The sequence below is a fragment of the Papio anubis genome, chromosome X (assembly GCF_008728515.1).
Source record: "Papio anubis isolate 15944 chromosome X, Panubis1.0, whole genome shotgun sequence".
Lineage (NCBI taxonomy): Eukaryota > Metazoa > Chordata > Mammalia > Primates > Cercopithecidae > Papio > Papio anubis.
In genome coordinates this window covers 122,371,424-122,384,098 of record NC_044996.1, presented here as the reverse complement: position 1 = coordinate 122,384,098, position 12,675 = coordinate 122,371,424, and the positions used below count along the sequence as shown (strand labels likewise).

At 38.0% G+C, this 12,675-nt stretch overlaps 1 long non-coding RNA gene across 1 annotated transcript in view; it reads right to left on the bottom strand.

Moving 5' to 3' along the window:
• LOC110742168 overlaps positions 1 to 12,675 on the bottom strand; it is an 80,099-nt gene that overhangs the window by 13,439 nt on the left and 53,985 nt on the right. The window lies entirely within an intron of this gene.

The window sequence follows — 12,675 nt, the reverse complement described above, 5'->3', positions numbered from 1 at the left end:
CTGCAAACTCATGAGATTATTCCTGAGTGCATTCCCCAAGGAAAGATGTTCAAAACGAGTACCATCTCAAGGTGTTTGTTCTCTTCTAATATTGTTACAGAGCAATGAATGCTCAGGGTATACGTCATCAGTCTTGTATTTTTCCTACAGCTTGTTTCCACAGCAATTAAGAGCTTGAGGTTATTTGGTTGTGTTTTTCATGTTTACAAAAATACTGGTGGTGTTGAAAGGACAGATGAATAGGCTCTCAAAGTGTGGCAGAGAAAGCAAAGCAGAACTTTCAATTCCACAAAGCATCTCACAAATTCTCCTTTATTGCCAGCACAATCTGCCTCTGGCTTTAAAAACAATAACTGCATCTTTTCATTTTTCTCTCTTAAAAAACTTGTCAGGCGGTGGCTCAAGCCTGTAATCCCAGCAGCACTTTGGGAGGCCGGATAAAGTGGCGGATCCGAGGTCAGGAGGTCCGAGACCATCTTAGCCGAGCAAGTGAAGCCCGTCTCTACTAAAAAATACAAAAAAGCTAGCCAGGCCCCGAGGTGGCCCGGTATGCCTGTAGTCCCAGCTACTCCGGGCTGAGGCAGGAGAATAAGCGGGAACCAGGAGGCAGAGCTTACAGTGAGCTGAGATCCGGCCACAGCACTTAGCCTGGGTGACAGAGCAGACTCCGTCTAAAAAAAACTTGTCCCTGCTCTCAAAGAGAAAATTTGCATTTTTTCCTATGCTTTCAAGAATTTATTAATCTCTGAAACCAATTATTAGAAGGAAGAGGATATCACAGAAAGAAAACATGAACTATAGATTTGGAAGATAAATGAGGAGAGGGAAACTCAAGGGTATTTTAAAGTTACTACTGATTTCTTCACCAGTGTGAAAAACCAAAGGCTTACAATTCTTAAATTAAGGCCTTGAGGTAACACTAGAACATTGTATATTTATCTGTACAACTGGACATTGTATATTTATCAGCCACTTATGTGGCTGACTCCTAAAATTACTACTGAAAAGAAGATTTATGCTTTAGGAGTCTCACTTGCCTCTGTTTGAGCCCTAAGATATCATGGTGAATGGCACCCTCTAAAAAACTATTTTTACCAGCTATAATTGTTAAGGAATACTTTTCTAGTTATAATTGTTATACAGAAACTGCACAAAGTTAATATATACAATTTGGCAATTTTGTACATATGTATAAACTCATGTTACCTTCACAATCCAGGTTATAAACATATTCACCACCTCCGAAAGTTTTCTTGTGTGCCTTTGTGGTTTTGTGCATGGCGGGGAGTAAGAACACTTACTATGAAATTTACCCTGCTAACAAATTTTAGGTACACAATACCTTATTGTTAACTATAGGCACTGTGTTGTACAGCCAATAAGGCCAAAATTCTTGTATTATGTATGCATCTATCCATATGGCTCTAGAGTTAATGGGTGCCTCCTCCACTTGCTTGCCCTTTGAAGATGCACAGAACTAGCCATGCCTTGTAGAAGAATTATTCAGCCAACCCACTTCTCATTTCTTGGAACCAACCATGAAATAATTAGAATACTGCCTTATCTTTCTCCATTACATTTCTAGAAATTAGGGCAAAATAGGAGGCTAGAGGAAGCATAAAATAAAAGCTAGGCTTCAGGACAGAGGAAAGGTGACAGAATAACTGTTTTGAGGCATCCTCTGATCAATGCCATTTAATCTGTCACCTTCTGGTTTGTGAATCTGTTCATGATCCCTATTCTTTATACTCTTGCTTGATCCTGGATCCTTCTCAGAATACTTACCCTAGCTTTAGAGAAAAAGCTTAAGCAATTAAATATATTGCAATGTGGAATGTGGTCAATACCTAAAAGATGTATACTTAAAGCGCTACATATAGGAATTCAGAGGAGAGGTTACTATATATGCTTCAATACAAGGCAAGTCATTTTTCTACAAATGACCTCTCCCTTATATTGCATTCCTTACACATTTTTCCATACTACATGTTTTATCAATAAATATACTTTGAACAACAAACTACTATTCCAGAAAAATATATTAGCCTAAACCAGTGGGTCTGTTACTTCAGTGTACATCAGAATGAACTGGAGGGTTTGTTAAAACACAGATTGCTGAGCCCCATCCTAAAACTTTCTGAGGTCTAGGGTGGGGCCGAAACACGTATAGTTCTAACAAATACTCAAGTAATGCTCATGCTGCTGATCTGAGGACCTGATTTTGAAAACCACTTCTCTACTAATATTGGTTTTAGATCAGTGGTTCTAAAACTCTTGTTGCACATTAGAATCATCTGGGGAGATTTCACAAACTAAAATTCCAAGGCTCCATCCCAGATCAATTAAATTAGAATACTGGAGAGAGGACCTCAGTATGCCCTGCTTGTAGTTTTTAATGCTCTTCAGGTAATTCTAGGCTACAGCCAGGGTTGAAACCACCTGTTTCAAATCAATATCAACCAATTTCAGCTAAAATAATCAGGGTTTTTTTTTTCTATATTACAAGTCACCAAGCAAAAAATAATAATCTGTTTTTTAAAGAGGAAAACACATTTGGCCTAAACTCAGTAAATAATCCTGGGGCATGTGGCTTTACATGTGCAAATGATGATACATGGTTAATTTGTGGAAATCACTAATATATGCCCAAAGAAAGGAAAATAAAGAAATGAAACACTCTTCTAATCACACAGGTATGAATTTTTGCAGCTTGGGTTAAAGCTTCTAGTGGCAACATTATAGGAAGTGGTATATTTCGAACAACACAAGTGAAAGTAAAGATGGTATCTTCTGCAAAACCATGTTGGAGGACCAAAAGGAGTGACTTTAGTGATCATAAAGAGAATGATACTGAAGGCATAGGTGCCAAGTTTGAATAACATTATTCAAAAAAAGTGAAAATAGAACAAAGCACTATTTCTAATATAACTGAGGTTTTATAAATGTGATTTTAAATATGCATGTGTAACTCTATTGATATATTTGATATTATCAGTAGACTGTATGTGTGTGTGTGTGTGTGTGTATATATATATATATCTATATATGAAATGTAGATTGGTCGAATGTATTGAGTACTAGCAATACAGATGTGAAGCCATCGTTCAGAATCATCTTCAAAAGTATATTCGAAATACATTCAAATATATTCAAATATCTTTGAAATATATGCCAGTTGGCCAATATTTTTATTCTGTCCACTCACGAACTTGGATAACATCTCATATCCAGGGATATACAGAATTTTTGGCTAAGAGCGTCAGGAAGGTCTTTCCGGAAGAGGTGGTATTTGAGCTGGCCTTCATAAAATAAGGAGGTATTCATCAAGTAATTCAAAAGTAGAAAGTTCTTCCAAACAGGAGAAACCACATGAGTGACAGAATCATGAAAAGAAAGCAAAAGGTGAGTAGTAAAGATGCCAAGATGACAAAGTAATACACTGCTAAATTGTGGCGACTTAACACTAAGATAAGGAAATTTTACTTTTATTTAGAGTATTTTCCAGATGATGCCTCCTCCAGTAATGGATTTCTGATTGGAAACATCCATATTGCTCCTCAACCCTCTTCAGCCTTCACTTCTCTTCAGAAGAAAACTTGAAATTTTCGAAAATGATTCTAAATGATGGCTTAACATCTGTATTACTAGTCCTTATCTGACATTTAAAAACTCTGTGTCATAGATTCCCATGAACAGTTAGAGATCTTGAAAAAAAATAAGTTGTCACATAAATTTAGTATTTCAGTTACCCATTGCTGTGTAACATGCATCCAAAAATTTAGTGCCTTCTAAAATCAATTTATTATCTTTCACGATTCTGTTTATTAACCAGGTGTTTCTTCTGCCTCACATGGTGTTGGCTAAGATACAGGGATACCTAAAAAGTTCAGAATGGCTACACTCACATGGCTGGCTACTGGAATGGTTATCGAGCTCAACTGGAGGCTTTCGTTCTCCTGCAGGTGGGACTCTCCACATCTACTTGGGTTCCTTCACAATAGGGTAGATGGGTTCAAAGAATGACCATTCAAAAAGGTGGATGAGTAAGTTACAGATCTTTTCAGGCTCATCCTTTGATGTTATGCAGTATCACTTGAGATGCATTCCATTCCAAACAGGTCAGAGGAATGAGCCATATTCAACAGGGAAAAAAGGTAGACTCCAGCTTTTCATAAAGGAGTGGCAAGATTGCATTACAAAACAGTATGTGGGATGGGAAATATAGTTATGGCCATCTTTGAAAACACAATGTACCATACACAAAGAAGTCTAGCCATTAACCAATACGTGGGGACTTCAGGGGTTAGCAGTGAATGTGATGAAAATGTTGTACAAAATTATATAAATTAAAACATTTAAAAATCATCTTAAAGTATAATGAGGAATCGAAAATTAGCCCAGACTGAGAAGGTAAAGATCTTTACTACTCTTCATCGGAACAGGATAATAGATTTAGATAAAACCAGCTGCAATGTTGTCAGCTAAACAATAGGTGCTGGACCATAATAATTCCAAGGAAGCAAAGTGGATGTGAGTTTTCATAAATAAATATATATATTTACTTAATATATATATTAAATATTTATATATAATTTCTAGAAAACATTATATATATACATATATATAATTTTCCACAACACCTTTCATGGTCATGTCTTTCTTATTCAACTTGATTATGGTAGCAGTGGTGATAGCAAGCAGGAGGATAATAGTATAATCCATTTTTTTAAATCATAACATTAAGGAATTTGGAAGTCATCACTTTTTCCTGACAAGTAAAAACCTGAACAAACTGAAAAACCAACAATTCTTCTTAGATCCATAAGAGAAGTGTGGTCACAAGGCAAACTGCTGCCCCCAAAATTGAAGAGACAGATAGGTAGATACAGAGAATCACAACATAGCAAAGCAGAAACCTCTTTGGGAACCAAAACTGATACAGGAAAATCTGGACTGAAATTGACAAATTGCTGTAGGCAGGGCATGGACAAACACAAATTGACAAATTGCTGTAGGAAAGCCATGGACACCTTGGAGTTAAAAGCTCCAAGGTGGGCCAGGTGTGGTGGCTCACACCTGTAATCCCAGCACTTTGGGAGGCTGAGGCGGTTGGATCATAAGGTCAGGAGTTCGAGACCAGCATGGCCAACATAGTGAAACATCATCTCTACTAAAAATACAAAAATTAGCCGGGTGTGGTGGCACGCACCTGTAGTCCCAGCTACTCGGGAGGCTGAGGCAGGAGAATCACTTGAACCCAGGAGGCAGAGGTTGCAGTGAGCCAAGACCATGCCATTGTACTCCAGCCTGGGCGACAGAGTGAGACTTCATCTCAAAAAGAAACAAAAAACAAAAACAAAAACCAATAAAAAAAAACCCAAGGGGACCCAGTCATAGGAAGCAGGGGTTTTATCAGTACCTAACTGACCTGGGAGAAGGAAAATACTCAACTCTGGTCCACTCTGATCATCCTGCCCAATCTAAGAGGAGAAAACAAAACTGAGAAACATTTGTGAAGTTCACAGTCCAGAGGCATAGGCTCATTAAAAGACTGAGATATAATCATAGGATTATAGAACGCTTCCTCCCCATACAGTTTACCACCACATTACTAAAGTCCTATTTACAACAGTTCCTTTTACCTAGTTCTCAATATCTGGCTGTCGATTAAAAAAAATACAAGGCATACTAAAAAAAAAAAAAAAAACAAAAAAAAAAAACACAGGTTGAAGAGACAGAGTAAACATCAGAACCAGATATGGCAGGGATGTTGGAATTATCAAACAAGGAATTTAAAACATTAATCATAAAATCAAATACGCTAGAGGCTCTATTGGTTAAAATAGACAGCATGCAAAAAACAGATGGGCAATGTAAGCATAGAGAAATACAAATCCTAAGAAAGAACCAAAAAGAAGTGCTAAAATCAACAACACTGTAACAGAAATGAAGAATGCCTTTGATGGGCTTATTAGTAGACTGAAAACAGCTGTGAAAAGAATCTCCAAGCTTGAGAAAATACCAATAGAAATTTTTAAAAGTGAAAAGCAAAGATAACAAAGACTAAACATTAAAATAAAATAAAAAGATAAGAATTTAAGAAAAAGATAAGACTGAATTTAAAAATCAGAACACAATATTCAAGAACTGGGGGACAACTGTAAAAGGTGTAACATACATATATTGGGAATACTAGAAAAAGAAGACAAAGAGAAAGGAACAGAAAAAAGTATTTGAAAAAATAATGGCCGGGCGCGGTGGCTCACGCCTGTAATCCCAGCACTTTGGGAGGCCGAGGCGGGTGGATCACAAGGTCAGGAGATCGAGACCATGGTGAAACCCCGTCTCTACTAAAAATAGAAAAAATTAGCCGGGCGCAGTGGCGGGCACCTGTAGTCCCAGCTACTCGGGAGGCTGAGACAGGAGAATGGCGTGAACCCGGGAGGCGGAGCTTGCAGTGAGCCGAGATTGCGCCACTGCACTCCAGCCTGGGCGACAGAGCAAGACTCCGTCTCAAAAAAAAAAAAAAAAAAAAAAAAGAAAAAATAATGACTGAGAATTTGTCCAAATAAATGTCAGAAACCTAACCACACATACATGAAGTTCAGAAAACACCAAGCAGAATAAATGTCAAAAAAACAAAACAAAACAAAACAAAACTACACCTAGGCATATCATTTTCAAACTACAGGAAGTCAAAGACTTTTTAAAAAAAATCCTAAGAGAAGCCAGAGGGGAAAAACACCTTATATACAGAGAAACAAAGATAAGAAATACATCTGACTTCTCTTCAGAAACCATGCAAGCAAGAAGAGAGCAGAATGAAATACTTAGTGCTGAGAGAAAAAAAGGCCCACCAACCTAACAGTCCATAGTCTACAAAATTATCCTTCGAAAATAAGGCAGAAATCAAGTCTTTCTTCGACAAACAAAAATTGAAGTGATTTGTTACCAATAGACCTGCTTTGCAAGAAATATGAAGTTCTTTAGAGAGAAAGAAAGAAATACAGGTCAGAAACATATCTATATAAAGAAAGGGCATTGAAGAAGGAATGAGTGCCAGTAAAATAAAAACTGTTACTTTTGTTATTCTTAATTGATCTAACATCTAACAGATCAAAATCATACTAGCAACAATGTATTTCATTACACATACTTGTATGTGTATGTATACATATATATGTGTATATATCTAAATATATATAGTGTGTGTGTGGTGTGTGTGTATATACAGGCATAGCTCATTTTATTGCATTCCATTTTATTACAAATTGCATTCCATTTGTAAAAAAAAAAAAATTGCATTTTTTTACCAATTGAAAGTCTGTGGTAACCCTGCATTAAGCAAGTCCATCGGTGCCATTTTTTCAACAGCATGTACTCACTTTATGTCTTTGAGTCGCATTTTGCTAATTCTCATAATATTTCAAAATTGTTCATTATTATTGTATCTGCTATGACGATCTGTCATCAGTGACCTTTTATGTTACTCTTGTAATTGTTTTGGGGTGCCATGAACCATGCCCATATAAGATGGCAAATAACAGATAAATGTTGTATACGTTCTGACTGCTTCACCAACGGCCATTCACCCATCTCTTTCTCTTTCCTTGGGCCTCCCTATTCCCTAACAAACAAAAATATTGAAATTAGGACAATTAATAACCCTACAATGGCCTCTAAGTGTTCAAGTGAAAGGAAGAGTCATATGTCTCTCACTTTAATTCCAAAGCTAGAAATGATTACACTTAGTGAGGAAGGCACGTCAAAAGCCAAGATAAGCCAAAAGATAGGACTCTTGTGCCAAACAGTTGGCCAAGTTGTGAATGCAAAGGGAAAGTTCTTGAATGACATTAAAAGTACTACTCCAATGAACACATAAATGATAAGGAAGCAAAACAGCCTTATTGCTGATATGGAGAAAGTTTGAATGGTCTGGATAGAAGATCAAACTAGCCACAACATTCCCTTAAGCAAAGGCCTAATCCATAAGAAGGGCCCAACTCTCTTCAATTCTATGAAGGCTGAGAGAGGTGAGGAAGCTGAGAAGAAAAGTGTGAAGCTAGCAGAAGTTGGTTCATGAGGTTTAAGAAAAGAGGCCAGACGCAGTGGCTCACACCTGTAATCCCAGCACTTTGGGAGGCCGGAGTATGATATTGAAAATATGCTCCACCTCATGTGTCATTAGGGAAAGGCAAATTAAAACAACAATGTGATACCACTATACATCTATTAGGATGGCCATGACCCAGAACAGTGAAAACAGTAAATGCTCGCAATGATGTGGAGGCACAGGAATTCTCATTCTTTGCTGGTAGAAATGTAAAATGGCACAGCCACTGTGGAAGACAGTTTGGTGGTTTCTTCCAAAACTAAACATACTTTACTATAGAATCCAGCAATCACCTCCTTGTAATTTACCCAAAGGAGTTGAAAACCTATATCCACACAGAAATTTGTACACAGATGTTTATAGCCGCTTTATTAATTGCCAAAACTTGGAAGCTACCAAGACATCCTTTAGTATGTGAATGAATAAACTGTGATACATTGAGACAATGGAATATTATTCATATGTTAAAAAGAAATGAGCTATCAAGCTATGGAAAGACATTGAGGAAACTTAAATTCATATTACTAAGTGAAAGAAGCCAATATTAAAAGGCGACAGACTATATTATTCCAACTATATGACATTCTAGAAAAGGCAAAACTATGGAAGCAGTAAAAAGATCAGTGGGTTTCCAGGTGTTAGGGGAAAGGGAGGAATGAATAGGTCGAGTACGGAGGAATTCTAGGGCAGTGAAAATACTCTGTATGATAGTATAATGGTGGATACATGCCATTAATACATTTGTTCAAAGGCATAGAATGCACAACACCCATGTAAACTGTGGACTCTCAGTGATAACGATGTTTCAGTGAAGTTCATCGGTTCTAACCAATGTAGCAGTGGTGGTGGATGTTTATAAGCGGGGAGACTATGCATGTATAGGATATAAGGTTTATGGGGTATGTCTGTATCTTCCTTTCAATTTTGTTGTGAACCTAAAACCGCCTCAAAATCGTCTTTTAAAAAAAAATCTTAACTACCGTTTACTGAATTATTCCTCTATACTGAGGACTGGAAGCCATCATTTAATTCTCACTCAACATTTAATTCTCACAACCACCCTATGAGAAAAATACTACCACCTCAATTTCATAGAAGAGAGAAGCTTAAAGAGGTTATACACTTTTCCTGAAGTACACAGCTAGCAACCCACGAAGATGGGGTTCTAACTCAGGCGTTGACAGGTTTGTTGTTACTGTTTTCTGTAAAGCACCAGATAGTAAACAATTTTGGCTTTGTGGGTCATATGGTCTCTGTCACAACTACACAAGTACTCTACTCTGCCAATGTAGCATGAAAGTGGCCAAAGACGATATATAAACTAATGAGCATGACTGTGCTTCAACAAAACTTTATTTACAAAAATAAGCAGTGGGTAAGATTTGGCCTGCAAGCTATAATTTCCTGACTCCTATTCTTGCTCAAGACTGATCTAAGTTTCTTGACAGAGATTTCATGAAAAAATGTCTTTTATATCTTTACATCCCCATGCAACATCTAGCACACCAACCATGTATGCATAGGCACTCAATAAATATATGTTGATGGAATGACCAATAAATAAATTAATTCAACTAACACTTATTGGGCATCAACTATGTCCTAGGCACTGTTATAATCACTTGATATATGTCACTGAACAAAACAGAAATCCTTGCCTGTGAGGAGCTTAAAATTTATAAATCTCCAACTCATATAGCATAATCATATGGCTTTCATATTGCTGCCATAACAAATTACCACAAACATGCTGGCTTAAAACAACACAATTCTGTTATCTCACTGTTCTGTAGGCAAGAAGTCCAACATCAGTCTCACCAGGCAAAAATGAAGGCATTAGCAGGGCTGTGTTCCTTTTTGGAGGATCTAGTGGAAGATTTGTTTCCTCGCTTATTATGGTTCTTGGCAGAATTCATTCTCTAAACACTCCCAGTATCTCAGATACTCCCAGTATCTCAGAACTAGCAACTGGGTATTGAATCATTCTCCTGCTTCCATCTTTCTTTCTGACTACAACCAGGAAATGTTCTTCAATTTTAAGGACCCATGTGATTGGGTCCTTAAATTGGGCCTACTTCGTTAATTCAGTATAATCTCCCCACCTCAAGATAACTTTAGTCACATTTGAAAAGTCTGTTTTGTCATGTAAGGTAACATATTCACAAGCGCCAGAGAGTAGAACATGGGCATCTTTTAGGGGATATTATTCTGTCTACCACAAATATCATCATAGAATTTTATATTAAATCTGATGAATTTGATCTTTGCCAATGGATCATACTTCTAGTGAGTCAATATATGATATAAATAATAAATTATTTATACATAAAATTATAAATTAATGTGTGTGATAATCCATTAATCACTACACTTTTCCTAGCTTTGCTCAAACCTATAGATTTGAGAATTACTGGCCGGGCGTGGTGGCTCAAGCCTGTAATCCCAGCACTTTGGGAGGCCGAGACGGGCGGATCACGAGGTCAGGAGATCGAGACCATCCTGGCTAACACGGTGAAACCCCGTCTCTACTAAAAAATACAAAAAACTAGCTGGGCGAGGTGGCGGGCGCCTGTAGTCCCAGCTACTCGGGAGGCTGAGGCAGGAGAATGGCGTAAACCCGGGAGACGGAGCTTGCAGTGAGCTGAGATCCGGCCACTGCACTCCAGCCTTGGCAAGAGAGCGAGACTCCGCCTCAAAAAAAAAAAAAAGAATTACTAACGCTCAAGCCAGTCCTAAATATTGCCAGCAGTTTTCAAAGACTCTTACCTAAAATTAAAAACATTAAAAATAAGTCTTTTTATCATAAGCCTGGCATATCTTGAAGGAATTCTCCATTTTGAAGACATACTGTGCATTCTTAGCTCCTGCCTAAAAATAGGATTCCTACATGTCATTGAACTGAAGTGCTGTCCCTGCCCTTGCCATGTTAGATCAGGCCACTTGACTGGGCCTCTGCCTTGGTTTTATGATTTGCCTTTCAGTCCCCTAACATTGACTAGAATTTTAGCTGCAAAGTGGTCATCTTCTCTGACTCTTACCGATCCTCCCTACTGCATTTATATTCCAGGCAGTGGTCAGGTCTTCCTCAAACTGAGATGGACAATGTCAATCATAATGCAAGACTTTTAGCTCCAGGAGAGTTAAAAGAGTGGAATTTTCAATTCCACTCTGTCTTTATCCCCAACTTCAAATCACCATATTGTGTTGATCACCATGGAACCAACAGAGAAGGAGGACTGGCTTGGCAGGGGAAATAACAGCTTCTGTTTTAGAGAAAAGGCCCACTTTTTACCCCTAGACATTCAGCAACCCTTGCCAATGAAGCACCCCCAGGTCAGGGGAGAAGGTTCTTTATAATCTCTGGAATGAAGGGAGACTTTTGAAAGTTGTGGTTCTGGTTCAAGTAGAAAGAATATTGGTCTTAGAGATTTAAAGACGTTATTTCGTTTTTAGGCTCTGCCGCCTACTTTGACTGTTTTTTCAACTAGGAAATGCAAATAACACCTACCTCACGGGGTGGTTGTGAAAATTAAATAAGGGAATGAGTATGAAAGCACTACGTAAAATGCACGTATCAGCTGTTATCATTATGATTATCCTACTAATGCCCCCCTGTCTCCACTGCAGCAAATATTACTACTGTTCAGGGTGAGGGGTGAATATTATAAAGCTAATCATTCAGATTCATTCAAAAGACCATTCACTTTCGTTTTATCATATTAGCAGAGGTTATTTTATTCTAATCCTATCTATCAAGTTACATTTTGGACAGAACTCAGTCTGACCGAACCTGCCAACATCAGCTTGGCTCTACTTAAAGATTCATTCAACCACCTTCTCTGAAAGCACAAGCCAACATTTGTGTATATCTGTATCATAAATCATATGCTACCAAGATGCCAAAAGCAGTCACCTCTTTTATGAATCAGTCATTGATTCTCAAGACTGAATTAGCCCCTTCTTCTATTTTCCATCCTATGTTGCCAACCCTGTGATAGCATTTATACAATGGCATTATAATGGTGTATTTGACCTTCTACAAGAGATTGTGAGCAACTCTAGGGTAGAGATGTAGTCTTTGTATTCTCATCCATGGCACACAGTAGATAGCCAATACATGTTTATTAAAATAAAGGAGGGAGAGCTGGGTGCATTAGCTCATGCCTGTAATCCCAGCACACTGGGAGGCTGAGGTGGGCGGATCACCTGAGACTGGGAGTTCAAGACCATCCTAGCTAACATGGAGAAACCCTGTCTCTACTAAAAATACAAAAAATTAGCCGGGCATGGTGGCACATGCCTGTAATCCCAGCTACTCGGGAGGCTGAGGCAGGAGAATTGTTTGAACCCCAGAGGCGGAGGTTGCAGTGAGCCGAGATCGTGCCATTGCACTCCAGCCTGGGCAACAAGAGTGAAACTCCATCTCAAAATAAATAAATAAGTAAAAATAAAAGAGGGAGTAGAAGGAGATCCACACTATAGGGGAAATTAGCCCTTAAATCGCTACATTGCTCTAGCATATTTTAGGTATGCAGGAATTTCAAATAAAGGAGAAGCAAAAT